The 27,070-nt window shown below is 35.1% G+C and overlaps 1 long non-coding RNA gene across 1 annotated transcript; it reads right to left on the bottom strand.

The window, feature by feature from the left end:
* Positions 1–1,041: 1,041 nt before the first annotated feature.
* Positions 1,042–26,925, bottom strand: LOC135302091 (uncharacterized). The gene is made up of 3 exons (XR_010363785.1): positions 26,195–26,925; positions 11,435–11,582; positions 1,042–2,277 (listed from the first exon to the last, which is right to left on the bottom strand). It is a non-coding gene; the product is annotated as an uncharacterized LOC135302091 (long non-coding RNA).
* Between the last annotated feature and the right edge of the window lie 145 nt (positions 26,926–27,070).

The following is a 27,070-nucleotide window of genomic DNA, read 5'->3' as shown; positions in this document are numbered from 1 at the left end:
CTAAAGGGACCATTTGTATGTTTTAATTAAATTTATTTTCATCAATATTCCTACAAGACATATTAGAAACCATTCTCTTAATAATTAAAATAGATACAACTTGTTTTCAAGAAAGTGTGTATAAATTAAATGGAAAAACTTAGGAAACACAACAGGAATAAATTATATTTTGAATAATATACATCAAATATTTTGGAAAATATCAGTCTTCTAATGTGTTTATTAGAACAAGTGTACAGCAAAGACTTGAAGCATCACTGAAATTGGATAAATTAAATTAGAAATCATTGAAATTAGAGAAAACTACAAAATATTACTTCTTGAAGGAGAAATTAATGTAAAATAGCAACATAAGAATATAAATCAATCCAAAATCTTAAAAACACCTTCTCCAGTTATTTTCATAATATTTTTAAGTACATACTGCATTTTTACTGCAACTGTCATAATAATGCTTGAGAATGTTCCCCTAATTGAAAATACTTAATTCCTTCACTTCATATCTACTGAAATTAAGGATAGTAATATTGAATAACTGTTCTGAATGTGTCTTACTGATGTCAGTGCAGCAGTGAGAAAAGATTAGATGGACAAAGAGGTCCTAACCATCTCTTAAGCAATTAAGTCCATATTTAGAATGAAGAAATGCTTGAAATACCCCACTCAATTACCAAATAACCTTATTTGAAAGGTTCCTTCCTAGGAGTTTACATTTCTAATCACTGCTATGTTTAAATTACCTAAACCTTTATAAGCCTAAGCAATTTTGATCCGACTTATCAGGCATTTTGGAAAAGTCTATTTCAATGAAGATATATTTAGGTTTACTGAGTACTTCCAGGAAGCCTAACCTTGAGGACATACATAAGAGGTTTTCTCTCATTGAATCAGAAACCTCAGGAAGAAAGAAATTTTTTGTAGTCAGTAGTTAAGCTATAGAAAATTGAATAAGATATAAGAATGATACTCAAAAATGGCATTTTCTATTGAACATATCTCTCAGAGCTCTGTGTACATCTCCTGATTATTTTCTGTCCTGATGCATAATTCTCTCTGTTTCCCTTCAAGAAGACTTATTTTTTTATTGCTATTCTGTAAAGTATTCACTGAATAACAGAAAGACAGAAAAAAGACTTGATAGTTTGGGAGCTGGATCAGTCAGTGTAGCCCTGGTTTCCAACTCCTGCTTCACCTCCAAAGAATCCAGCTTAATCTGTTGAGAAGCAACTCCAGTTAATGTTGGTAATTGATCCAGGGTGCAACGAGTTATAGTTCTGACAAGCAAAGTTGATCTAATTTCCTCTCAGCTTTGCAATTTCCTCCCTTTTCCTATCCTATTTTCTCTTGGTTGTCACAATGACAAGGCAATTCCATGGGATGTTAAAGTCTGGAAATGCAATTGACTCAAATGGCTTCAATGTGAAACTAATGTAGCCTTTTGGTGCCATGGGATGTGGAAGGAAGTCATCTTCTTCTAGGCAATCCTCTTCCCTAGTTGTTTAAGATCAATTTACTCATTTTCAAAACTTTGCTTTTTCTTTCAATGGGAGGGCAGGAGTTAACTCAATTGTATCACACTTTTTGTATCATTATTATAATATTCTCATACAAAAACATTGTGAAACTGAAGGACTTTAACCATGTAAGAATTTAGCAATATATGTTCACATGTGGTAACAACTGCAATATATTCAGCTGACACTTTCAAACAATTCATTGGGTGATGATTTGAATCTACCTTCCATGCACATTGAATTCATTGTTGTCAGGAAGAGATTATACCTTAAGAAAGTTCATTTTAGAGGGAATTGCATGTGGCATACAGCAATGCTGCAAATCCTTTGAGAATGTCTCTATTGCTTCGGTATACACACATTGCTTTATATCATGTGGGACAGCTCCTTATTCTCTCCACAGTAAAGTTCATGCAGCACAATAATTATTTTGCTTATGAGCACATTTTGATGACCAGGGAGATAAATTCAATAGAATAGGCTGTTCAAATTGTGGTTAGCTCCTGAAACAGTTATTAAAGCTTGCCTGCTCTGAATTTCACTCCAGTGGTTCCTTTCCTTTTCACTAAAAGATCATTTGGCCTAACGAACAATTTCTTTTGTCATTTGTTCAAGTCAGACATTAAAATTCCTACCACAGTTACCAACGCTATGGTTCATAGTCTGCTTCATCTCCACAAGATGTTTATCGATGTTGTCTTTTACATGTCCTGAGGTGGTTTTAGTGGGATGAGAAAATCCCTGACTGAGAATGCTTCAGTCTCTGAAAGAATAGAGAAACACACACAGCAAGACATGACTTATTTATACCTGGAAGAAAGACCCATCTTAAACCAAGACTGGCTTCTTCCTTTACCTTATCTATACTGTCTTTGATTTAAACTCTGGTAAAAATCTAGAGGAACTGCCATTCTTATATTAGTTATTAGAAATAAAATAATTTAGAAAAAAACCAAAACAAAAAAAAAAAACAAACAAAAAAACCCCAAACCAAAACAAAACAAAAACAACCCCAAAACAAAAACAATAACAACAAAAAACCCAAGCAAACAATCCCCCAAAACAAACAAAGCAAAACAAAATCAAACCAAACTAAAACAAACCAAACCATATTTCCCAAGAATTAAAAAAAGAACACAAACTAACTTGTATAGAAATATATGGGATCACTAAAACAACACATGCCTGCATAGTACCATTGTGAAACTGATTTATTTAAATAATTCAAATTAAATTAATTTCATTTCATTTTATAAAAAAAAATGAAATGCTTTGTGTGTCACAGCTGTATAAACAGAAAATATAAACTTGATTTTTAATTTAGTTCTCAGGTATTTTAAATAAAAGTTCTACTTAAAACTAAAATTATAGGCATAATAGTTTACGGGATGCAGCCAACTCAATATAGAAAAAGTACCATGGGACTCAGAGTGACTAGTTAGTAAATTAATAAACATTCATAAAATGAGAACCGCAGAGAAAATTGTGTAAATTGGTACACAGATAACTGTTGCACTGAATAACTAAGAAAGCAGAAAACTCCAGCAATGACATGTTCAACTTATGCTAATTTACATATGTAAATTTCCCTAGGTAACAGTCTCTTTAGCTACAAATTTTTTATAATAACAGCATGTCAAGCAGGTCTCATATCTGCAATGGAAAATTTTAAGCCTGATAACTTTTGAAGATAAAAAGAATGGCAAGAACCCTACTGCCACCCCTCCCTAGTTTTCTCCTTCCCTCTTTTCAAATTTGACATTAAAAGTTGGAAATTAATTTGCTTCAATATATTTAGGGTTTATTTTACTATTCACCTTGAATTTACAGTTTTAGCAGAAAAGGGTATGGTAGCAACAGCAAATTGTCATTCCTTTCAACCTGACTCCAAGCTGGAAGTGTGTCCAGGTGGACAAGAAGGCCAATGGTCTTCTGTTTGTGTCAAAAATTATGTAGTCAGCAAGAGTGATTGACCCCCTGGAATCAGCATTGGTGAGGTCACACCTTGAATAATATGTTCACTTTGGGGTTCTCCTTACAAGAAAGACATTGAGGTGCTGGAGTGTGTCCAGGAGGGGCAAGGAAGCTAGGAAAGAATCTAAAGAACAAGTAGTGTAATTAATATCTGAGGGAGCTGGAGTTTAGCTGGAAGAAGTCTTAGGGGAGAACTTACAGCTCTCTACATCTATCTGAAAGGAAGTTTTAATGATATGGGGGTCAATTTCTTTTCCTAGGAATCAAGAAAGAGGATGAGGGGAAAAGGTATCAAAGTTGCACTTGAGGATATTTAAATTGTATATCCAGAAAAATTTCTTCACTTTAAGGGTTGTCAAGCATTGGAAAGGGTTTCCCCAGAAAGTGGTAGGGCCCCCTTCCTTGAAGGTGATGCTTCCCTAAAAAGACACAGATGTAGAACATGGGGGCATAGTTTTTGGCGGTGGATTTGGCAGTGTTGGGTTAATTGTTGCACTTGATTAATTTAAAGATCATTTCTGGCCTAACCAATTCTATGATTATGATTCAAGACTTCAGGGCAAGACAAAGAGAGAGAGATCTATAGATAGAAGAATCTGTCATTCAATTGATAAACCAATCCCTCACTTTCCATGCTGGCTGTAAATGTTGGTCTCCCATGTTTAATTTCAGTGCATACTTCCTTTGCAAAGAAAGTAACTAAAATTAATCACTATTTTGAGATTAAAAAGAAATAATTTCAAAAATTACTGAAACTAATTAAATTAATTCTGTTCATCTTGCTATTTGAGACCTCACAGCAGAAAGAGGAAGAAGTGGAAAGACCTATTTTTAGTTTGCCTCTTCCTTGCATTTTGCAAATATTTTCCTCCAGGTGAACCTTTGTCCGCTAGAGATAGTCAGAGTAGTAGCATCTCTGCCTTTGCAGCCTTTTCTCCAAGGAAAACAGAAACATTAATGAACAGGTCTCAAGGTTGTCCCCTGACTGCTGTACACTCCTCTCTTTATGAGGAGAACTTCTAAAGCCACTTTCTGTGCTACATCACAAAGTAGACTGTGCAGGTCTCGTACTCTTGATTACAGGAGAGCCTTCTAGAATTTTACAGTTTCTGAGATCAGAGAAAATGCTTCATATTTTGCCAAAAGTAAGAAACCTGATCTGCCAGGCCTATCTTCCGGAATAATTTTCTTGTTTCCCTCAAGTATATATGAAGGCTGAGCAAGAATAGACAAAAGATTTCCAGTCTGATATTCCGACTGAACACTGGAGCATGGTTGGAAGTTTGAGCACAAACTGGGGGTTACATAATGTGGGCTGTACTGGGCATAACAACCTCCTTTTCAGTCCTGTTGATCTATGACTTTAAACAAATCACCTTCAAATCTAAGCCTCTCTAGAGAAATGAACTACATTATATCCCTCAGCTGGAGGAGCTTAGGTTAAAAGTAAGTAGTACTATTATTAAACCATTGCAGGCTGACCTGTAAAGGTGAAGGGAGAAAGTAGGTAGAATTTCTTGAATTCTCATTCTCACTGAAACCCAGATGGCAGTCTAAATGCACTTGACTTCTGAACTACTGACTTCAAGTATTATTAGCAGCCCTTTGGCCTCCCATTAAACTGTAGCCTGAAGACTTCACATTGTTAAGTGAAAAATAAGTGCTCAGCTTCAAGCTGGATCAGCCATTATATAAATATGAAGAAAAAAGATGAGATAAAAAGGAAAGAAAATGAAAGCTGCTGTTGCAGAGGAGTAAGAAGGTGGTTGTTCCACAAGGAAAAGGACCCAAGGATCACTGCAGGATAGGTGGAACTACAGAAAACAAAGTTAGTATGTAGGCTCAGAGTCCATCCAGGAAACCTGTCAGTAATCTACAGCAGCAGAAGTAGGACTAGACTCAGGTGGACCTATGACACTGCCCAGGCTACCTTGGGTGTTCAGGCATGAGCTGGAGATCCAGATGCAGGGTAGAAGGTGCATGGGTAAGGATCCCGTCAGGCTAGTAGTCAAGGCAGGCAGGACCTATGGGTGTCCCAAGGCCCTTGAAAAGTGAGAATAAAATTTCTATATGCCACTTGAAAGAAGGCAATTGTATTCTCTACTTGTGCAGTAGTATTCGCTAAAAAGTACAGAAGTGCCTGCACCAGGAGATGGAAGTTCTGTGCAAGGAACTGGCTGTATCAGAGCACAGGTAACTTTCTCCAGCTCCACTACTCTCACTGCCTAGTTGGAAGGAAAAAAACTCTGTTAGCTGGGAAGTTCTAACACATATTAAGTCTATCTGTAAGAGAGCAACTAAATAACTAAGGATTTCTATATTATAAAAATATTATAGGTTTCCTCTGATACCTACAAGAAATAATATGTTCCTCAATATTCCTATGTCTGAATGAACATTATCCAGATTTTCATAATGGTTGCTATTATTGTCTCTTTGAATTTCATATAAATTTTCAAAAATTCTGTAGCTTATACTCTGAACCAGAAATATTTGTTATTCTTTATATTTGAATTATTTGTTATTCTTTAGGGTCCTCCTGCAAAAATGCATCTAGTCACCTGAATTCAGATATCTTGTGAAGTTTTTAGAAGTCAGGGTAATTGTGCTAACTAATTTTAAATTATTAATAATTATCTATATTAATTAGATTAATAATATAATTAATTAGGTCCATATTAACCTGAGTTTCTTAATTCTGAATCCTGAAGTTGGTATTTTTCCTAAGATGAACAGGCTGTGTCTTGAGATGCAGACCTCATTTTTGACATCTTTGAGACTTGATGCAATTTTGGTTATTCTTTCTTTAAACTTTGATTTTTACTTTTAGTTCCAGACTCAAGCATTTATCCTTTTTTCAGCTAGTAGTGCATTATTCCAAAGACGGAATTTATACTTGAGGCATCTTCAGCCATGAATGTCAGAATTGGTCTAAATAATCCAGACTATTTATAAGCCTGTTGGCAAAAGGATTTATATGCTCCCAGGCTTTCCCATTAAAACACGGATGGCAGCTTTTAATCAGGAAAATATATAAATACATATAATGTAATCGCAATTCCCTCAAGAGCTCCTTTATATTTGCACAGTCTCACTAGTAACATTACAATAGCTAAGGGTCTGCCTGTCACTATTTCCATTGTAAAAACCTGCTCTATTCCCATCAGGGGCAATAACTCAGTCATAAAAACCACATGGTGCTGAAACATAAATCAATACTAGAAGCAGATCCTGAGTCAGTTAAATTGTTAAACTGAACTAATTTTAATGATTGGATGGAGAAAGCAAGAAAAAGGGCTAATCTAAAGCATAGTGTGTTATCTTCATCTGTTGAAGGTCACACACCTAGCCTCTTCCATGTATTTGCCATGCCCTTTTCTTTTCCTTGACTTCAAATTTGATCCTAGACTCCCTGTAGAAAGGGAATTGGGATACTGGAATCTATGGAGATTAAGAATGAATCTATATATTTGCATTTGTAGAAGACATCTCATCAAAGTCTTAAGTACTGATGACTGAAAGTGATTGAAAATGAGTAAAAATGGTGGATTATTCAAAGAAATCTACAATGTAAAAATAGATTTGAAAGGGCCATGAAAATGTTGTTGAGACATTGCAAGTGGATGTATCTCAACTGGCTATTCAAAAGACAAAGTAGTTGGGCAAAGGTACTGTTAGCAAGAAATATAAATGTCTTGACAGTTTCATGTGCCTTGTACCTTTATTATTTAAATCATCAAGACTGAGATTTTAACTCATAATTTAAATAAATAGTCTAGAAGAACATTCACTAATCAGACTAAAAATCATAAGAGAACCAAATACTGCCCATATCACTGAAAGCTCCTCAACTAATCATTCTTTAAAGCTATGATGAATATTTTTGAATATTGCTCAACAGATGAAATTGCTGCTGCTAATGTAGGGACACTACTTAAAGCTCCTTAAATTTCAGCCTTATGAAATGGTATCTAACACTGAGCCTACAATTTACTTGTCTGTTATGTATTGAACTGTTCTTGTTTGTGTTTTCCCTTAACACTGCCCAGTCCAAAACACACCATTCCCACATCTTACTACTGTCTGTTTTAATAAGAAATATAAGTGGTTATTCTAAACCTACTTGAGATGTGCACATCTTGGAAGCATGTGCCTCTGTTGAATAACCCACAGATGGATTGTATCTCAGCAGCATATAGAATTATATGGAATTTACTCTCTGTGATGAAGAGTTAGGAGGGATGAGGTAGAAAAAAGGAGTTTCATGGAAGCTTTCTATGTGTCTCACTAATTAACTTTAGTGAATTAAAGTGCTGTATTTGCATTTGTTTAAATTGTTCTTATAACTGTTCTTATAGTCTGTGATAACTCCTACCTCATCTACTGCAAGCATACAGGGTCCCAACAATTAAGGATTTTATTCCTTTTACTGGATTTTTCCAGAGTAGAATAGCTTTGAATAAAACTAATACCAAGAAAATAAGTAACCTCCTCTTTCTAGGCAACTGTACTTTCAGGGTCACTGGAAACTAACAATAACTAACAATATTATGTGTTCCCTGTCCCTGGTAATCTTAACCCCTTAATTAATCAGGCTTATATTCATCCATAAAAGTAGTTTTGAGAAAAAGATATATTTTTAATTCCCCTACATTCCTTCCAGTTAGCAGTCAGTTGGTGATGCCTATGCTTTCTTTGCCTGCTTTCATTTACACTGTGGTCTCAGCCTTCAAATATTCAACATTACAAATTGATTTCACACTGTCATGTCACTCAGACAGTGCGAAAAGATGTAAAGCTCAAATTAAATCACTTACACTGAATACCCTGACTTTTTCTAGGTATAAATTTCAGTTTCATAATGTTGCTGTAATGTAGCTTGGGGTCTGTTAATATCATATATTCCAGCTATTAAGATTTAACATGCATAGCAGGGTTTTTATGGGTGAGGGGTTTTGCACAAAATATGAGGCATTTTAAGGCACCTGCTCTGGCATTTCAAGAAATATTCCCTGAAAAGCAATGAAATACACCCACAATAAGCTACTAAAAAAATATGTAGATCTCTATGCTGACCCTCTCTCTGCTACTGAACTTGCCTGAGAAATAATATGTGATGGGATATGTCAATGTAAAATAAAATGCTTAGCAGTTTTATCCACATTCAGATAAGAAAAATTATGCACATCAGTCTAAACACACTCTCCTTAGTTTCTTCTCCAAAGACATTAAACAACCATTTTACAAATTGCAGTCTAAGTACTGAATTCTTTATCTGCTTTAGAAAGTGATTTAAAGTTTGACATTCCACCCATTCATATACTCTATATGGAATTTTAATTATAAAAAGAAATTTTTATTGAGTGAAGGTCGGTGAACCATAGAAACTCCCCTCTTGATTCCTATTCCACCTACCCACACCTTAGATTTCTGGCATCATCTGATTCTGGTAATCCTTGCCTAGCTGAAAGACCATAAATTTTCATTCTATATTACAAGCAGTGACATATGAATGTCATAGTTTCAGTTTATGTTGAAAAATCTGTATGTTTATCTTCTGAATCCATGGCAACTTAGAGTTTATTAAATTAAGGCTAGGAAACACAATAGTGACGTGTGTAAACTATGATCATTACTGATAGCTTCTGCATTGTGTCAGTATTCAGATAGTACAGACTGAACCCCCACGTTCTCCCTTGCAATGAGCTGAGTCAATCAAAAAGAATCTCAGATTGATGATTCACAGATTTGAAAGCCATAAGGCAGTAGAATTTAAGGCCAATGTTTAGTCTGTCCTCTTGCATAGCATATGGCCTGAGATTGTCCTGTATTTTTTCCTACTTGTTACAAATACTGTCTTGAGTAGAAATATCCCAACTTGAGTTAAATAATTTGGATATTAATATTTCCAATACAATATTTTGCATTTTCTTATAATATAAATTTGATGTATATTACTTTTTTTAAAAATAAAGAAATTAAATTCCCAGCTTTTCTGGTCTGCAATGCTCTTGTCATCTCAGCTGATGTCCAGTTATCAAATCTTGATAAAGACCTTAATGAACTTATCCTCAGCTTCCAAATCTCTAACTGTGTTGGATCAAAAAGCAGAATGCATCATAGAACAGAGGACACAGGAAATTGCACCAGGTTCCAAATAGCGTGAATTTTCAGTCCCTATCTGAATTTTAATGGTATTAGAGGCACCTGGAAGAATCTTGATATTTTTATTTCGTTTGCTCTGTGTCCCCTATAATGTTCTGAATCTGTTCTTCAGCCCCAATTTTCTCTTGCACCTTCCCAGCACATACATCACTGAGAGATGTTGGCATTCTTAAGTGATGACATAGAGTCTTTGCAAATGGAAGACCCAGAAAAATACAGACAGACTCACAGAAGATACTGTTTCTGTGTTCTTTTTTCCTCTTTCTCCTCCCTTCTGCTCTTAAGGACTAAAAGGTCAAGTACTGATATAATTTCAAAAATGTGATGTTTCTTGGAGGTCATAAAGAAATTTTCAGTCCAAAAACAGATGCTTCATTGGCTCCACTCTTCCATTTCAGGCTCTTTTTTCCTTCTTCCAAAGAACTTTCTACATGCTGATTTGCTTAATCATTTAGTAATAGGCAAATGAGATGCAAATTACTTTATATACTCACTGCTTTTCCATCTGTGTTTCTAATTTAAGGGGGTAGGAATGGCAGGGAAAGACAAAACTAATAGGCTATGCCTATGCCAATCAATTAAAGACCAGGAACAGTTCTTGCCCTGAGATAAAGTGGCCATGCCGGATTTTTGTCCAAACTTCTTGTGACTAGCCTTCTCTTGGACACATTTGTCTTAGAGAAAACAAGACAAAAGTGCAAGTAACAGCCTGCTGTGGTTCACTAGATACCGGAGGATGCCCCTACCCACGACATAAACAAGCCCACCCACCATCTCATCTTAACTTGCACTAAGTTACTGGTAACCTAAAACCAGTAAGGGTCCCCAGAAGAAAAGAACAATGTAATTTCTCACAGGTTTCAGCAGGAGCCATAAGCAACTAATCTGAACACAATGAGTTCATTGCAGTGATAAAGCAAAGGGCAATGTTAATTACACTCTGACCTGCTCTTTCACTCACAATTTTTTAAATATTTTAGGCAGAGCCAAAATCAGAAAGACACGTATTTATGTTACATTATTAATGTTGTTTTTTCCTAAATTCTGGGCAGTTCTGAAGAATATGAAAAGAGAAAACGAAAGACATTTAGATATAGAAATCTAGAAGGATTACTGTTTGCTTAGCTGTTCTTGAAATGCATGCTTTTCTGAGCCCTTTAACATATATATGCTTTTATAAATTTGTCCTCCAGGCACATATGATATATGGAAAATCATTAAATTCCTCCCTTCGTTGAAAGATTCATTATTTGATTCAGTTTTATGAATATCCTATAACATGATAAAACACCTATCTCAGCTTTGTCATCTCAAAAATCCTATCTCAGCTTTGTTTCCAATAGGAGCGTTTGGAGAAAAGATTTTGACAAGGTCGGATGACAGAGACTTGTAATTACCAGGTTTTTCACAGTATAACTTTTGGACATTTCTGGTATATTTCAGAATACGTGGTACTGCAGGATCTTGATATCTCCTTAAATTTCCTTTCTTTTTTCATTCATGGTACTCTGAAATCACATATAGTTCAGGTTTTCTGCTTTCCCCTCTTCTGTTTGGAAATGTTTTTGTTTGATCTTATGAATGTGATCATCCTGTGTTTGTTTTATCCTTATTTGAAAAAAATCCAAAGCTATTCATAGAAATTATAGGAAGCTGAATTTTGAGAATTTCATTGCTCTAAGTAATACCTCACATTGAAAGATCTTGTTGAGAGTTGCTGATTAGAGCTGAAATGAAATTAAATCCTGCATCAATTTATTTGGAGAGTTTGTTCAGCTCACCTTTTGCATAATTGATGTCTTTAATAGCTCTAATGTTGAAAAGCAGAAACTGAAGTGCTGTGGAAAAGGTGGGATTCCTTATACAGACAATGGGCTGCAGTTTCTGAGTGGCCTGATTTCAGGCTGCTTCAGTTGCTTCTGTAAACTGCTTTGAGAAGGGAATGCACAGAAAAGTTAAACCATGTCATAAATTTTATAATTTCTCTTCCAATAAAGGTTTATGTTTCAGAATGTAGAAGATATGTGCAAAATCTACCAAGGCTGTCAGTCTCAAAGCAAATATAAGTATATGCATATGGCATGGGGGAGGAATTTTAAGTATTATTTTATTTGTACTGTGTAAACAAAATGTCTAAATAGGCCCATGGTTAAAATTCAAATATTAAAAAGAGAAGAACAGGGGGAAAATGGGAAAAGGGTCATATATATGTCCCTGTACATATAATTTCAACACATTTTCATCTCTTGCTGTAACTGATGAATATTCCCCATGTACATTTTTAATCTGGCACCAATTATACAGTCTTTATTCTTACCTGGAAAATATGATTATGTAAAGCACTACCTACCTTTATCTATATATAAAGTTATAAAAATGAAGTTATGATGCCCAGCATGTACAAACTGTCTAGAGCAGAGGACCATCAATTTGTATTTATGCATGTCACTGTTAACTTCATGGTGTTTCTCTATTTTGTGGCACACTTGTAATTTTCTCTGCATAATGAAGACACTTAAATATCAGTACTGCCCTGCTAATGAATTTCCAGTGAAACCCTGCATGAAATTGTTCTCTCAATAAAAAAGTTGTGTAAATTATTCACAAGCATTCATACTTATTTTGTTTGGATTGTAAAAGCACATAGGTGTATACACTTAGTTGACTTCACACTGTAAAGACATGCTGGAGCAGAGTTAGCTTCAGAGGTTACGCATTTATTTAAAGCAATTCTGCCACTCACTGCTATTCTCACTGCTTGACACACACCAATTCACACATAAGATGAGCTAAGTTGTTTTTAATGCAAAAATGTCATCTCAAAACAAGGTAAATGTTCTCATTTATTTTTAAAATCCACTCCTATATTCATGCCTTTTCTAAATTCTATCACTTTGTCAGATATTGAAGACATTTAAGATATCAAATGATTAAAGATACAGAAAAAAAATCACAGAAAGAAATCCATGTGATTAGTATTAAACATACAAATTTTAAGTTTGTGATATAATACCCAATGACATTAATGGAAAAAACCTAATGTTAATGTCATCAAATATTGAATGTCAGCTATGATCTGATGTTACAGATAAATGTTTTGTCTTTGTATTTCTAGTATTTTTATTAAAAAGTGCTGCCTTTAAAGTAAACAAACAAGTTAAAGAGAGTTATGTATATGTATGCAAATATGTAACATTCTTTTTGCTTTTTTATTTTGGATGTACATTGATTTTTACACTGACTTTAGCATGCATGACACAGCAGGACAAACAGAAAGAAGCAACAAACCATAACTGATTATGTCTACTGTAAATAATGGTAGTGTATTTCATGCCTTTATAGCTCTAATTTCTTAATGACAAATGCTCCCTTTTTATTATTGAGTTTCATCAGGTGGGTGTTAGAGGTGTGTAACATTTGTATGTGTGTTGTCTCTTACAGTCTTTATCTGTATGAAATTACATCATCTGATTAGATCTTTTTTGCAAGACAAAAAGTTCATTTGGTAAAGAATGAAGGGTGGAATTTTGTATCTTCCCCTTTAAATGAAGAATAGATGATTCATTTAAACAAAAATGTTGCTTTTTCTCAATTCTATTCCACTCCTACAGCCACACATGCAAGTTGTAGCATGTTTCTGGTGTTTTCTTGGCTTATTAGTTCTTATGTCTCTGTCTACATAACCAATGTAAAAGAAGTAAAATGCCCTGGAAGGTATTAAAAGGGATAGTCTGACATTATGCCAAATAACACAAAAGCCAGAATTACTTCAGCAAGAACAAAAATATCTGTAAAGTAAATTGAAGCGTTTCTAGCCTGTGACAGAAACTGGTCATATCACATTAACTTTGATGCTTCATCTTTATTCCCAAACAAAATAGATATATCCTATATTGACCTCAATCTCTACTTATTGCAGGAAATATCAAATTAATGGTTGCTCTCATTATTAACATTAACATTAACCTGTTTTAATAATAGTTAGAACTGTAAGGTAAGTCAGCAGATATTTTGTATTTTTACAAGAAAAATCAGAAATTTGCAAATCTGTGCAAAAAAAAAAGATGTAAATTTTAATTGAAGGTATAATTTTAAGAAACAAAATATATTTAAAGATTTTAAACCAACATCTTATCATTCTAAGGACATATCATATCTGTGGGTCCAAAGGAAAATTCTGAATGATGAAAAGTAGTGAACAGGTATGATCTTACAAACTTCACAAGAAATATGTAACATTTAAAATAAAATATATGATGTTTAAGTTCTTCATCAAGAATTTTTAAAAATATTTTCACAGTATATTATTACACAGACCCACTGAATTTTTTTTTAAAATATAAGTATTTTCATCATAATTTTGAATTAAAATATGAAAAATAAATTTCCTGGGACAGAAAAAATATCAGATTTTAATAGCTCTTTCTAATTTTATGCTGAAATTCTTCCTAGTATTTCCTTATCTCACATGAGCATTTTTGAGGGCCTTCTGTGTGGTTGTTATAGGTCACTCATGAACTTTTCAACTCTGCATACTCAGCTTCCATTCTGAAAGATGCTCAGGGCTACTGTAATATAGTCTATATATAACTGGTTGCTGTGCCACTGCGTTCATAAACAGTCAGCTGCTTACAGCAGTGTGGTGTTGCAGAGTCCCTCATCACACATGACTTACAATTTATTGGCATACTGCCTTGCTGTTGGGGATACTTACAAACGTGCTGCTTAGAAGTTCAGTTTGCTCCTTAGTTGATGTATGCCATAATCAGTGGATCATGAACATTTCCATAATCATAAGCAAAGAGTAAACTGCTGACTCTTTGCAGATGCTTGATTCAAAAAGAAGTATTAAAATCTATATATTACAATTTATAGATATCATTTGAAGAATGTAAATCAATTTTGCTAACAGATGAGAACACTGAGAAAGAAAAACTCTGAGATGTTTACTGAAAGGTGTACATTTATAATAATTAGTTGCTCTTATCCAATTCCTCCACAGTCAGACCTAAAATTGAAACTATTTTGGACACATTTGGTACAGATGTCAATTGACAAGCTTTGTCCCATTTCTAATGTCATCACTATCATGTACCTGAGTGTCGTGGTTTGGCCGGAAATGTGTTTCTAGAAAAGTCTAAGTCCGGCCAATTAGTGGCCAAATTCAAAATTGGCATTTGATGTGGCCACTAAGGGTCTGGATACGCCTCTGAGAACACACGGGGGTTAAAAGCAGGAGATTCCCAGAGAACTTCCTCTTTGGGAATCCGGCGTGGGTGAGTAAGGTCCGACCTCTCCCCTGCCCAGCTGTGTCTGGGTGGGGGAGGGGAAGGCCATGACAGGGAGGAGGCCGGGAGCCCCAAAAGCTGCAGAGGTGGAGGAGAACATGCAGGGGTGGAAGAGATTTGAGATGTCTGGGCAGCCCCCCCCCCCACCCCCAGAGAGAGGGACAGAGATTGTGCTGGCGGCTCAGCCGGCCAGAAGCGGGGGAGGTGGCGAGAGAAGGTGCCCGGCAGCTGTGGGAGTCCTGGACAGGCAGAGGCGAAGTTTTTAACCCCTTGGTAGAGTAATAGAAACCTTGCAAATACTGCTCCTCCTGAATCAGAATGAGGAGAGAGAGATGATGGACTGCGTGTGAGGAAAACTGGAAGAGATGAGAAGAATCCTAGGTGAGAAGAGATGATGGAGTGGCCTTGAGCGGGACTCTTTCTTGTATGGCCATGGACAGACCCATACCTGGAGACTGTATTTAGGGGGAGACAATACTTTGGAGCCAAGAGTGAAGCAGTGGAGTGAACAGAGACGGCTGAGGAGGGTGTGGGATGCCCTCTGTCTCCGTGGAGGGGAAGATCTCTGTTCACGAGCCCCTCGGCCCCAGGGGGTAAATTTGGGGGGGGACTGGTGTCCCAAAGTTGAGAGACTGCTGCTTTTGGAACTGGGTAGAGCATCCTTAAACAAGATACCCTAAAAGCAGTCCTGGCCTGTGTCCAGTGGTGAGAGCACTGGACATGGGGGGGAAGCCTATGGTGCAAGGGAGGACTTCTCTCTCCCCGATGGATTTGAGGGTGGATTATTTGAAAAGATGATGATGGACTGAAAGCTGATTACCTGAAAGGTGGGAATCTATGGTGTTATCTCATTCTGTGGAGAAAAGGGAGGGGGGGAGGAGGAATGTATTTGGAAAGTTTTTATTCTTTGCTCTGTGTGTGTGTTCCTTTATGGATATTGTTATTAATAAAATGTTGTGTTTTTCCCTCCATCCCCGAATGGGAGCCTGTTTTGTTCTGTTCCCGGGTAACATCTCACAGCAACCATTTTGGAAATATACCATTCATGGGGGCCCTGGCATTGTGCTAGGGTCAAACCATGACACTGAGTACATTTAATTTTGCATTTCTGCATCAAACCTGTTGAAATTATAAATAAAATCCCTATCAATTGCCCATGCTTTCACAGGCATTTCTTACTTCAGTAAAAGTCTGGCATACATCTGACTGCATGACAGTGCTTAAATTATTTGTTCACATTAACTCTTACAGTAATATTTGCCAACATTCAGTGAAGGATTAGTAATGCCTGGTAGCATTAAAGATGTGTCTCAAAAGATGCTTATATTAGGAGGTGAATTTGACTATGGATATTCTCTATTACATGAATCAGGTAGACTACAGACTTAGTACAAGCTTCTTTATTCAACTGCTGGTACTAATAATACTTTTTATTTAAGTTGAAATAATGGTAGGATGGATTTAATGTTCAGGGGGAAACAAATGTTTTCCCAATTTGTTAAACTATATGAAGCTTGCATGCTTTATGACTGTACTTAGCAATAGAATAATTTCTTTAACTTGTATGGAATTAATAAGGACAGAACTTTTTATGGATGATTCTGGTATATTTCGTACTTCAGTAGAAGCATTATTTTTCCACTGATGTTCAATAAGTTATACTCAATATTTACTGGAAAGAAGTCTTAATGCAGACAAGTTTCATCAGGAACATAACTGCCTTTAATACAGGAATTTAGACTAGCAAACTGACCAAGAAAGAAACAAAAGTTCTTGTTGAAGACAGATATCTCAATGAAGAATGGGTTCTGAAAATGAATTTGACTTATCAGAAAATATATGTGAAATAATAAAGTAGGACATTTTTAGATAACTCAATTTATTTTCAGAACCTATTCCTCATTTAATTGTCATATATGTATATATATATACACACATACATATATCTATCTTGCTCATGTTACTAAATTACTTTTTTTTTTGTTAGCCTCTAAACCTTCCAGGACTTTAATGTGGGATATGACACAACATGAGAAAAGTATATTTCAGAAAATAAGAGGGAATTAAAAAGAAAGATTTTTTTTAAGAAAAGCTTTTCCAGCTTTAAAATTAACAAGGTCACACTATCATATGTTAGTATTGAAGTTCTGCATGTCTGTCTAATAAATCTCATTGATATCACCTAATAAAGCACATTTTGTTGGCATAAAATCTGGTGTTTGAAGGGGACTTGTCTCCTCTTGCCTGTACTTTAATTTTTTTTCAATATTATTTACACATATAAAAAGATATTGAGGTTAATAACTGGCAACAGTGATATATTAAGTATTTTAAAAAATATTGCATTTTCCTTTTAATTTTTTTAAAATAAAGTAGAAAAATAACCCTGATCTTTCTACCAAAAGACCTATTACTATTTCCCTCTTTGCTATATTTTTCTTGAAAACCCCTCCTCTCTCAGCTCCATTAGATGGATAATCTAATGTTTAACTATGTAGAATAAGTTTTTTTCCTATTTTTGTCTTTCCTCATTTACAGCTAATTATTAAACTCCTTACAATATTCTTCTTTTATGCCACTGTATCCTGAATACCCTCTTCTGCATTACCTGAAGTCTAAGCACTGAGTTAACTCCTGGTCTAAGTGGAATAATGGAATAATTTAAGCTTGACAATTTGCTCTGGGTGTTCCAAAGACAGAGCATCTACCTTTCCAGGTATGCCACACATCATTAGTTCTTTTTCTTATTAGGATTGGTGGTACTTTGGGACAACATCTTTAAACCTAAGCGGAATATTAAATTCCAATAGTTATTTCAAGTACAGAAGCACACTAGGAAGACATAAAACTGTTGAAATGAGGAGCAGCCAGTAAAGAGCTGGAGCATGTCTCCTATTAAGGCAGGCTGAGAGTTGGGGTTGCTCATCCTGGAGAAGAGAAGGCTTCAGGGAGACTTTCCAGTACCTGGAGGGGCCTACTAGAGGGCTGGAGAGGGACTTTTTACAAGGATGAAATGGCTTTCAGTTGACAAAGGTAGATGCAGATTGGCTATTAGGAAAAAATTATGTACTGTGAGGGTGTGAGACACTGGAACAGGCTGCCCAGAGAAGTTGTTGGAATCCCATCCCTGGAAGGTTCAAGGCCAGGTTGGATGGAGCTCTGAGTAACCTGGTCCAGTAAAAAGTTTTCCTGCTGATGGCAGGGGAGATGGAACAAGATAATCTTTAAGGTCCCTTCCATCCCAAACCATTCTGTTTCTATATTTAAGGGTCTATTGCAACAGTTATATGAGAATTCAGTATTTAATTTCAGGTCTTGGAATTGGTTCAAGCTTGGTTTTATGTGTAGAGGTGGGTTTTCATTTAAATATATTAAATTCATGGCAGAAAAGAGACATAACACTGTTCATTTTCCTGTTCACTCTACTCAGTTGTAAGACTATAAATTTATATTTATTATTTGGTATTCTTTCCATATTAACTTCAGATTCAGGAATGAACACCTATTCATTAAGAAGATAACTAGGATAAAATTTCCTGTTCGCACTTTCTCTTAAGGTTGATTTTACAAAATCAATCATATCCAATTTAAACCCATGGGAAAATAATATATTCCTAGCTAATATAAGAGATACCTGATAAGCAATTAAAAACCTGTAGGGATAGAACAATGTTATTTGGTATAAGATTTTCCTTATGTAGTGTATTACTGTTCTATGAACTCATCTTGAGTTGTTGATATTCAGCTTCCTAGGCCAAGAATATTCTTTTTCCCAAAGAACATTAAATTTATCTCAGCAGACTGTCCAAGCAATTCAATTTTGTTAAGAACTGATGAAAATCTATCATTTGGCAATGATAGATGGATATGGCACTTCCTTCAGTCCAATTTGAGTGCTGAGTATAGGCAGCAATAGCAATTCTTTTAAAAGTGAGGCACAGCAGGGTGTTGTCTCTTTCCATTAAAGTTAATGTTGAACCACCAACTTGCAGAATGGCACATCCATCAAATAAGAAATCTTAATGCATGAGAAACGTGTCCATCACTGTTTTGAAATGAACAAAGATGTTTTCATCACCACGTTTTATATCTTTCTAGTACCTTTTATTTCATACCTTAGTCTCTATTCATAACATACATTTGCTGGTGGATGTATAAGGAAACGGTTGCCTGGAGGAGTTGTGGAAGATCCCTGAATGTTTCAAGGCTAGGTAGGATGAGGATTTGAGAAACCTGATCTAGTGAAAAGTGTCCCTGCTCATGGCAGGATAATTGGAAGCAAAGCATCTTTAAGATCCCTTCCAGTTCACATCATTTTATGATTCTACAATTTTGTGTGCACTGGTACACTCAGTGTTCAGACTACCTTTGGTAGGACAACCTAAGACCCTTTTATTTCGTTTTTTCTAAATGTATATCTAAACACAAGATAGGAAGAAATATTAAGGGGTGTCCTCGTTGCAAACTATCTTGATAGAATTCAGATAAAGAAAACTAATATGAAAAACCCATATCTTTTCCTTTTTGATGTTGACTCACTATCATGAGATACAAATATGCCTTTCTAAAGAGCTCAGTCATATTTTTAGGGAGGAATGCATAACTAATATAAAGATGTAGCTAGCAACCAATCTCACACCAGTTATATTTGAAAAAGCTATATGTAAGAGAATCTGGAGGATACATGAACTATTTGGTCCTGTTTACTTGATATGTAATGTGTTGATGAAGGTGCCAGTTACATACATTGCAGATTTTATTACTACCATACATACTTCCTGCAGTTAATGTCCTCAGTATCGAGGATGCAACAACGTGTGGAAAATGAACTTATTTTCACGCTCTTTCTCCTTTACAGTAGTCTCAAAGTTGAATTAGATCTATAATGTTAGGACAACTGAGGAATGATACAGAGGAGGACACAATGCACTAAAGAATGCAATCACCCTTATACTGCAATTTCTACCTGATCCAGAAAGGACAATTTATCATTTTCAGTTGTCAGTCTTACATTCTTTACTAATGTTGTTTTTTTTTTTTTAATTTTAATTACACATAAGACAAACACAATTTATTATAATAACGCAAAACCTATCAACATTGGCTATTTTGGTCTAGGAAGATTTTTAAAAAAATCTGTCTGCCACTATCTCATGAAAACACATGATGTGTTTAGATTACACAGAATAATACTTGGATAGTGTCAAAGTAATTATACCACACTCATTTGACATTTCTTGGCATATGGAGAAAGCATATTTACATTCAAGTGCTAAATTAACCAATTTCCTTAAAATAGATAAAAAAGAACCCTACTGTTGTTTTATAATTTATTTTATCACTTTAAAAAAAAATAATTTAGCTGTAATTTTTCTTATCTCCTTAATGCTCTACAATAGCTCTCTGGCTGACGTGACAAGGGTACATAACAAGTTCTCTTTCAGTAAATTGTTTTAAGTGTGTCTATATGCTGAAAAACTAACCATGTCCTCACTTGCAAGTAGTGGTTTAAGTCCTATTACATTTGTGTTTTGAAGGACAGGGTGGGTTTGAAAGCTTTGACTGATAGAGTTGGACAGTTCAAAAGAGTTGTGAAGAAAGACAATCTTTCATTTTCTTACTTTACTTAAATACAACAGCACTTGATTGTTTGTCACAGTTGAGTTAGCTAACTGATGTAAGGCTAAAAGTGATGATAAGCATTGGGAAAGCCTATCTCAATCTGTTAATCACATTGGTTTGTTGAAATTCCATCAGGAAATTAATAAAACAGACTCAGACTTTCTATATATTCTGTTGTCTTTCCCTGTGGATGATACACCAGGGACACTGCATTACTCTTCATAGCCTGTAGCTATGTCTGGAGTTAAAATATCACTGTATCATCTGTAAAACCTTTTCTGTTTTCATATGACTTTTCATCAGCCTATGAAATAAAAATGTTGAAATGAAACAGGGGATTTCAGAAACTCTTCATTTGACATTTGAACATTAAATCTTCACTGGACCTTTTATTTCAAAGCCAAGAAAAGATATTACTATTATCCCAGAAATTTGTAAAATGCAATATTTTCTTTTTGAATAATGTGACACTACAGTCTTGCCCCATTCCAATTCTGTATTTTAAAATTCTCTTAGAAAGTATGTCATAGATGACTCTGAGACTGAGGGCACAATTCACAGAACTTTAAAGAGCAAAAAATAGGTCACCAGCCATTCATTATGTGCTCCTCAGATGCTGGAGTTAAAGTCAAACCTTCTTAGAAGATCTTCAGATGTGATTTTTTTTCATAGGGATTAGTATTGTGTCTTCTGAATTCTGAGCAGTAGAACTCTTAAACACCTTTTTTGTTGTTGTTGCAGGATGAGGAGGAGTGGGTTGAAAGTAGAAATACAATTCTTTGGTGAAAAAGGAAATCCTCCTGCTATGTTCCCCCACTGAACCACAGATTTTTCTGACCAATAATATTTTAGGATTATGTAATGGTTTAACCCCAGCCAAGCCCCACACAGCCACTCGCTCACTCCCTACCAGCAGGATTGGGGACAGAATCAGAAGGATGAAAACAAGAAAATGTATGGGTTGAGATAAAAAGAGTTTAATAGGAAAAGAAAAAGTCATCCTAACAAGCAAATCAAAACTAGGAATTAATTTACTGCTTCCCATGGGCAGGCAGATTGTTCAGCCACCTTCAGGAGTGCAGGGTCCTGTCACATGCAATGGTGATTTGGGATGATAAATTCCATCACTCCAAATATATCCCACTTTTCTCCTACCTCCCTCCACTCTGTATGCTGAGCATGATGCCATATGCTCTGGAATATCCCTTTGGTCATTTTGGATCACCTGTCCCAGCTGGGTCTCTTCCCAACCTGCCATGCACCCCCAACTTCCTCACCAGCGTGGCAGTGTGGAAAGAAGCAAAGGCCTTGGCTGTGTGCAAGCCCTGCTCAGCAATAACAAAAACGTTTCTCAATTATCAATCCTGTGTTCAGCATGAATCCTAAACACAGCTCCATACCAGCCACTGTTAAGAAAATTAACTCTACCCCAGCCAAAGAAGAATCAAATAATTCTATTAAATTCTCTGTAAATATACCTAACTGGAACTAACATCGTGCAGCTCATCTTGGCATTATTTAAAGTATGATAATAGTTTATGATAATATTCTAAGTAATTTCTGTTTCCTAATCTTTTTTTTTTTTAATAAAATTTATTATCATTAACAGAGTATAAAAAACTATTGGCAACTCTTGATTTCTCAGAGCTTTTTTATTACATACTAAAACTAGGCCAGAAAAGTATAAATACCATGATCAGACATATTTCTAAACAACTATAAACTAAGTAAAATTTAAATTTAATAGTCAGTCATTCCAACCTAAGCCACCACCACTCACACCACAGTGTCTCACACTCAGGCCAGAGTAGATCAGTAGTAAAAATAAAGCTTTAGTCAAAGCACAAGTCATCTGCAGAGCCCAGAATGTGAAGTGGGCAGAATATTACTGTTAAGGAGAATCTAGTTTTAACCACCATCTGATGGATAAAATCAAAACAAATTATCATGTACTAAAGACCCAGCTCTAATTTAATAGGCGGCAATGTTAATTAAGTTCCAGAAAATTTCACACTTGCCTCTGTTTTTTGAGTTAGTGTTAAATTTTTCTTGTCTTTAAACAACAAGTATAGATGACAGTAAAGACTTTAATGAACAATGCATGAACAGTGCATTGTTCCTATTGGCAAGGAGTGGAGGACAACTGCAATGGCATAATTAGAATTCTATTTTAAAGGTGGAAAAATAATCTTGCAAAAAAAAAAAAAGAGTAAATTTGAAAAAGCAAACAAAAATAATATAAATTTAATAGACACAGTGTAGAATATACTTTTATAGTTGATTTTATATTATTTCAGTTATGTTTTATTTTTATAAAGCTAGGAAATAAAATATGAAATATATATATATTCTGAAAGTTCAATTCTATAGAAAAAAATCAAAAAAATAAAGAATTTTATAGTCACTTTTGCAGGCTTTGAAAATATGAAAGCCTGTAAAACAAAACAGATTTTTTTTTAAGAAGCTAATGTAAATTTGTATCATATGCATTGAAATATTTTTCTCACACTTTAACTTTCATTATTTTTCATATTCTTTCAGAATATCTTCTGAAAAGTTAGAGCAAATGCATAAGAAATAGATCTTATTTAATTTTTTTCAGTAAAACATCTTGACAAAAAACAATCTGTGTATTAGAAGTTATGAAAGATTATACTATAATCATATTTGTTCCGCAAAAATAGTAATGCACACCCATGGTTTTGAAATAGCAAAGCTGTCTTGTAGTTAAACTAATAGGACAAAAGAGGGTAATTCCAACTTCAGTAAGAATTAAACTTTGAACACAGTTCATGTGGAATACTTAAAATTCTACCGGAGGGATATTGTTTTGACTGAGCCAGCAGGATCCATGCTCAACTTACCTCTGCTGCCAAGTGTGCATTTTATGTCCAGAGAGAATTTTTTTCTTACTGTAATCTATGGAAAGTTCATGAAGTTTAGTATCTTCTAGAGAAAGCAAAAAATTACAGTAATGGATTCAATCAGTTCTGCTCTACTGAGCTTAGCAAGGAGGTTTACTTCATAAAGATCAGGTAATACCCTAAAATGGGTTTAACATAAATCTCACATAGTGCATTCATCCATAAATGATACAACTCCTCTATTTGCAAAAAAATAAAAATCAGGTCCATCTTACAAAACTTAGCACTGTGTGTATCTGTGTCATATTTTCTAGTAATACTTCAAAAATTGACAAGTGGTTTAAAAAGTGCTCTATTCTTCTCTTGGCTGTAAATCTATAAAGAATCATTGTGCTTCACAAAAGGATTTGAACGTAAAAAGTTTCAAATCATAATTTCAGGTATTTGAAAACTAAGCTTTTATGCTGGACTCTGAACACCAGTAATTTTTTTAAAAGTTGCTATTTACTTCACATAAAAATTATTCTAACAGTCTATCTGTATATATTGCTACCCAAATACCTTTGTAAATCTGTCATCATATCCTCACCCCTCCTTTTTAAGAGTATTATCTGCTATTTTTACTAAAAGTTCACCAGCAAACAATGTAAAAAAATAATCAGGCAGCAACACAGAGAGTACTTTATTCTCTGAACCGTAATAAGACATAAAATACCTTGCTGGTGTGGTATGAGCAATTTACCAAATGTTCATATTCAAATCATGTGTTAATTCTATTTAGACATAGCTTTAATTTATTTAGGAATCAAATCTATCCCTGCCTAGAGATTTTCCATGAAAGTTGTATTAATCTCTTAAGAAGGGATTAACAGCTGTAGACAGAAGTACTCATCAAAGTTAATTTTAAAATACTGTCTATTATATTCGTCAACCTTAGCAAATAGAATTACTGCCATTAATATCCTCCAGAAATCTTTCTCAAAGGATTCCTCATTCTTAAAAGGGTTATTTAAAAAAAAAAAAGTACAGAAGAAAAATGAAGGGAGGAAATAAGAGATTGCAATCACCATTTTAATTACTCTATATATAATTATATATTGCTGTAATTGTTTATAAAGTCTGGGTTTTATAGGAAGCAGGACCTTTTTTTAAATCCAACTCTAGTCTTGTGATAACCATCGTTACTTAAAATCTGAAACACGTGCAACTTGCAATCAGCATGATCACTTTAGATATATACAAACTCCAGTCTCAGACAGAGAAAGAATTAAATTTCAGCTTTATAGAGATGCATGGTCATAGTTCTTGCTCCAGTGAATTGGTGATGTGGGTACAAAAAGAAAATTCTCTTTACAGTTACAGTCTCATCAATTCCTACGTCTTCATCTCTTCTCTCCTGATTTACCCTCTGAATGTCTAACCTCAGACAAGCCACTAGAAAGGGTAATAGCAGTCTAACTTGGTTAGATATAAACTAAGAGACAGACACTGTGCATATTCTGCAGGAGAAGTGTTCTCTGACACACCAACAAAGCAAATTCATACAGTGTGGGTAGAAATTTAGACATATTTAAATCCAATTTTATCTGCCCTTTCAGAAAGAACAGTGACCTTAGGTAGACACAGGGAGCTGTGGGATGCTCTAGAAGGTCCCATTTATGGAAACCATGAGGTCTTCAACAGTAAGTGTATCTGACTATAATAGAAACACAGGAAAAGTCCTTTTCCAGTCCTTGTGTATTTTTGAAGTGGATTTTGAGAATTTCAGGAGTGCTACTTCAAAGGGATCTGGTTATGTGATGCCAGTGTTTGCCCCCACCTGACTTGACCAAGAAGAGCAAAAGATTTGGCATAGTAATATTTTTTTCTGCCAAGAGGAACAAAGTCTTTGCATTTATTTTATGTATCTTGATACTCTGATAGTCTGCTCTCATGAGAACCCATATTCATACAGCTCTGGGGCCCCCAAAATACAAAGTGTTAAATGAGTCCAAAGGAGGCTATAAATGTGATCAGGTGGCTGGAGCACATCTATTATGACAGGCTGAGAGAGCTGGGGTTGTTCAGCCTGGTTGTTCAGAAGAGAAGGTTCCAGGGGGACCTCGTAGCAGTCTTCCAGTAGTTCAAGGGGCATACAAGACAGAGAGGGGGACATTTTATAAGGGTATGTACTGATAGGACATGGGTAATGGCTTCAAACTGAAGGAGGGCACGGTTACTTTAGATATTAACAGGAAACTATTTATTGTCAAGGTGGTAAGACATTGGCGGAAGTTGCGCATAAAAGTTGAGAGAAGTGCCCCTGGCCATGGAAGGGGGTTTGGAATGAAATCATCTTTAATGTCGCCTCCTATCCAAACTGTTCTAAGATTCTATGATTTCCAATTCTTGTTATATATTTACAGGTTTGTGTAGACCAACTCCTCATATTAGAGGACCTCATACATGTCTTCCTTGGTTTTTTGATACCGTGTTGGAAGCCATGAGATCTTCAACAACTGTATCTGACTGTAACAGAAACACAATCAGAAAAGTCTTTTCCATTCAAGCAACATGTCAAACAGTATACAGTTTGGTTTTCTTGGCCTTTGGGATGGCTAGTGTATAGTGCTCAGCATCCAAATATGAAATTCAGGCTCCTAACCTCATGATAGAAGCAATTTTAAAAACATTTTGACAGCCTTGGAGACTAAACTACTTACAGTGGAACCTATATAAACAAACATTCATTTTAACAGATAGATAAGTAGGAGTAGAATTTAGTTACCTACACACAGAGCTCATTGAGTTTTCCTTATGCTAGCAAAAATGTTTACTTGCAGACCTGGAACACACACATAGGAAAGAAGTTCTTTAGAACTTAGAAAAAGACACAGCACGTCCTTAATCTTCTGCCTCTCCTGTTCATGCTTCTGAAATAGTTCTTTATAATCATTCATGCTTCTATTATTTTTTTCAAATTCTGCCTGTAGAAACTGCCACTTATTCTAGTTGTTTAATGACTTCAATTTCAGTTAATTACCCAGTGTATTCAATATATTCCTTAGTCTATTACTTCTTGAATGAGATTAAGACCTTGTAAAAAACTGGCAGAGGGATTGAAAAGTAATCACTCAATTTCACTTCTACAGGATAAAACTTCAGACGTGATTGTTACATAAAAAAGTGCCATTTCAGAACAATCTCTTAGAAAACATATGCAGAAAGAACCACAACTAAAATAGTATTTATTTTCTTTTCATGTGACTGTTCTTAATAGGGGGTGTATGTCACTTTGTTGGAGAACTGCTAGCTAATATCTGAACTGTTCCACTTTATGATGAAAAATATTTTTCTAGTATCAACTCAAAATCACAGCCACAAATTTTCCATTGCTTCTCTTTGCTCTTGAATATTTACAGTCATTCTCTCCAGCAAAAGCCCATATGCAGGGGTTTTTTTTATGGGAAGTGTACACTGCTACTCTACGTGTTTCACCTAATCCCAGCCAGTGATCAAATGTATAGAATGAAGAGAGTTGTACATCTGAAATGAATTTGGCCTGATGATTCATGTGCTATTGGTTAACACTGAATAGAATCATTTGAAGGAAATTTCTCTGGTGGCACCAGGCCATTCAGACCATGGCTGTTGTATTTCATAG

Source organism: Passer domesticus, chromosome 6 (genome assembly GCF_036417665.1).
Source record: "Passer domesticus isolate bPasDom1 chromosome 6, bPasDom1.hap1, whole genome shotgun sequence".
NCBI classification, from domain to species: domain Eukaryota; kingdom Metazoa; phylum Chordata; class Aves; order Passeriformes; family Passeridae; genus Passer; species Passer domesticus.
Note: the sequence above shows the minus strand (reverse complement) of the source record. Positions and strands in the feature narration are given on the sequence as shown.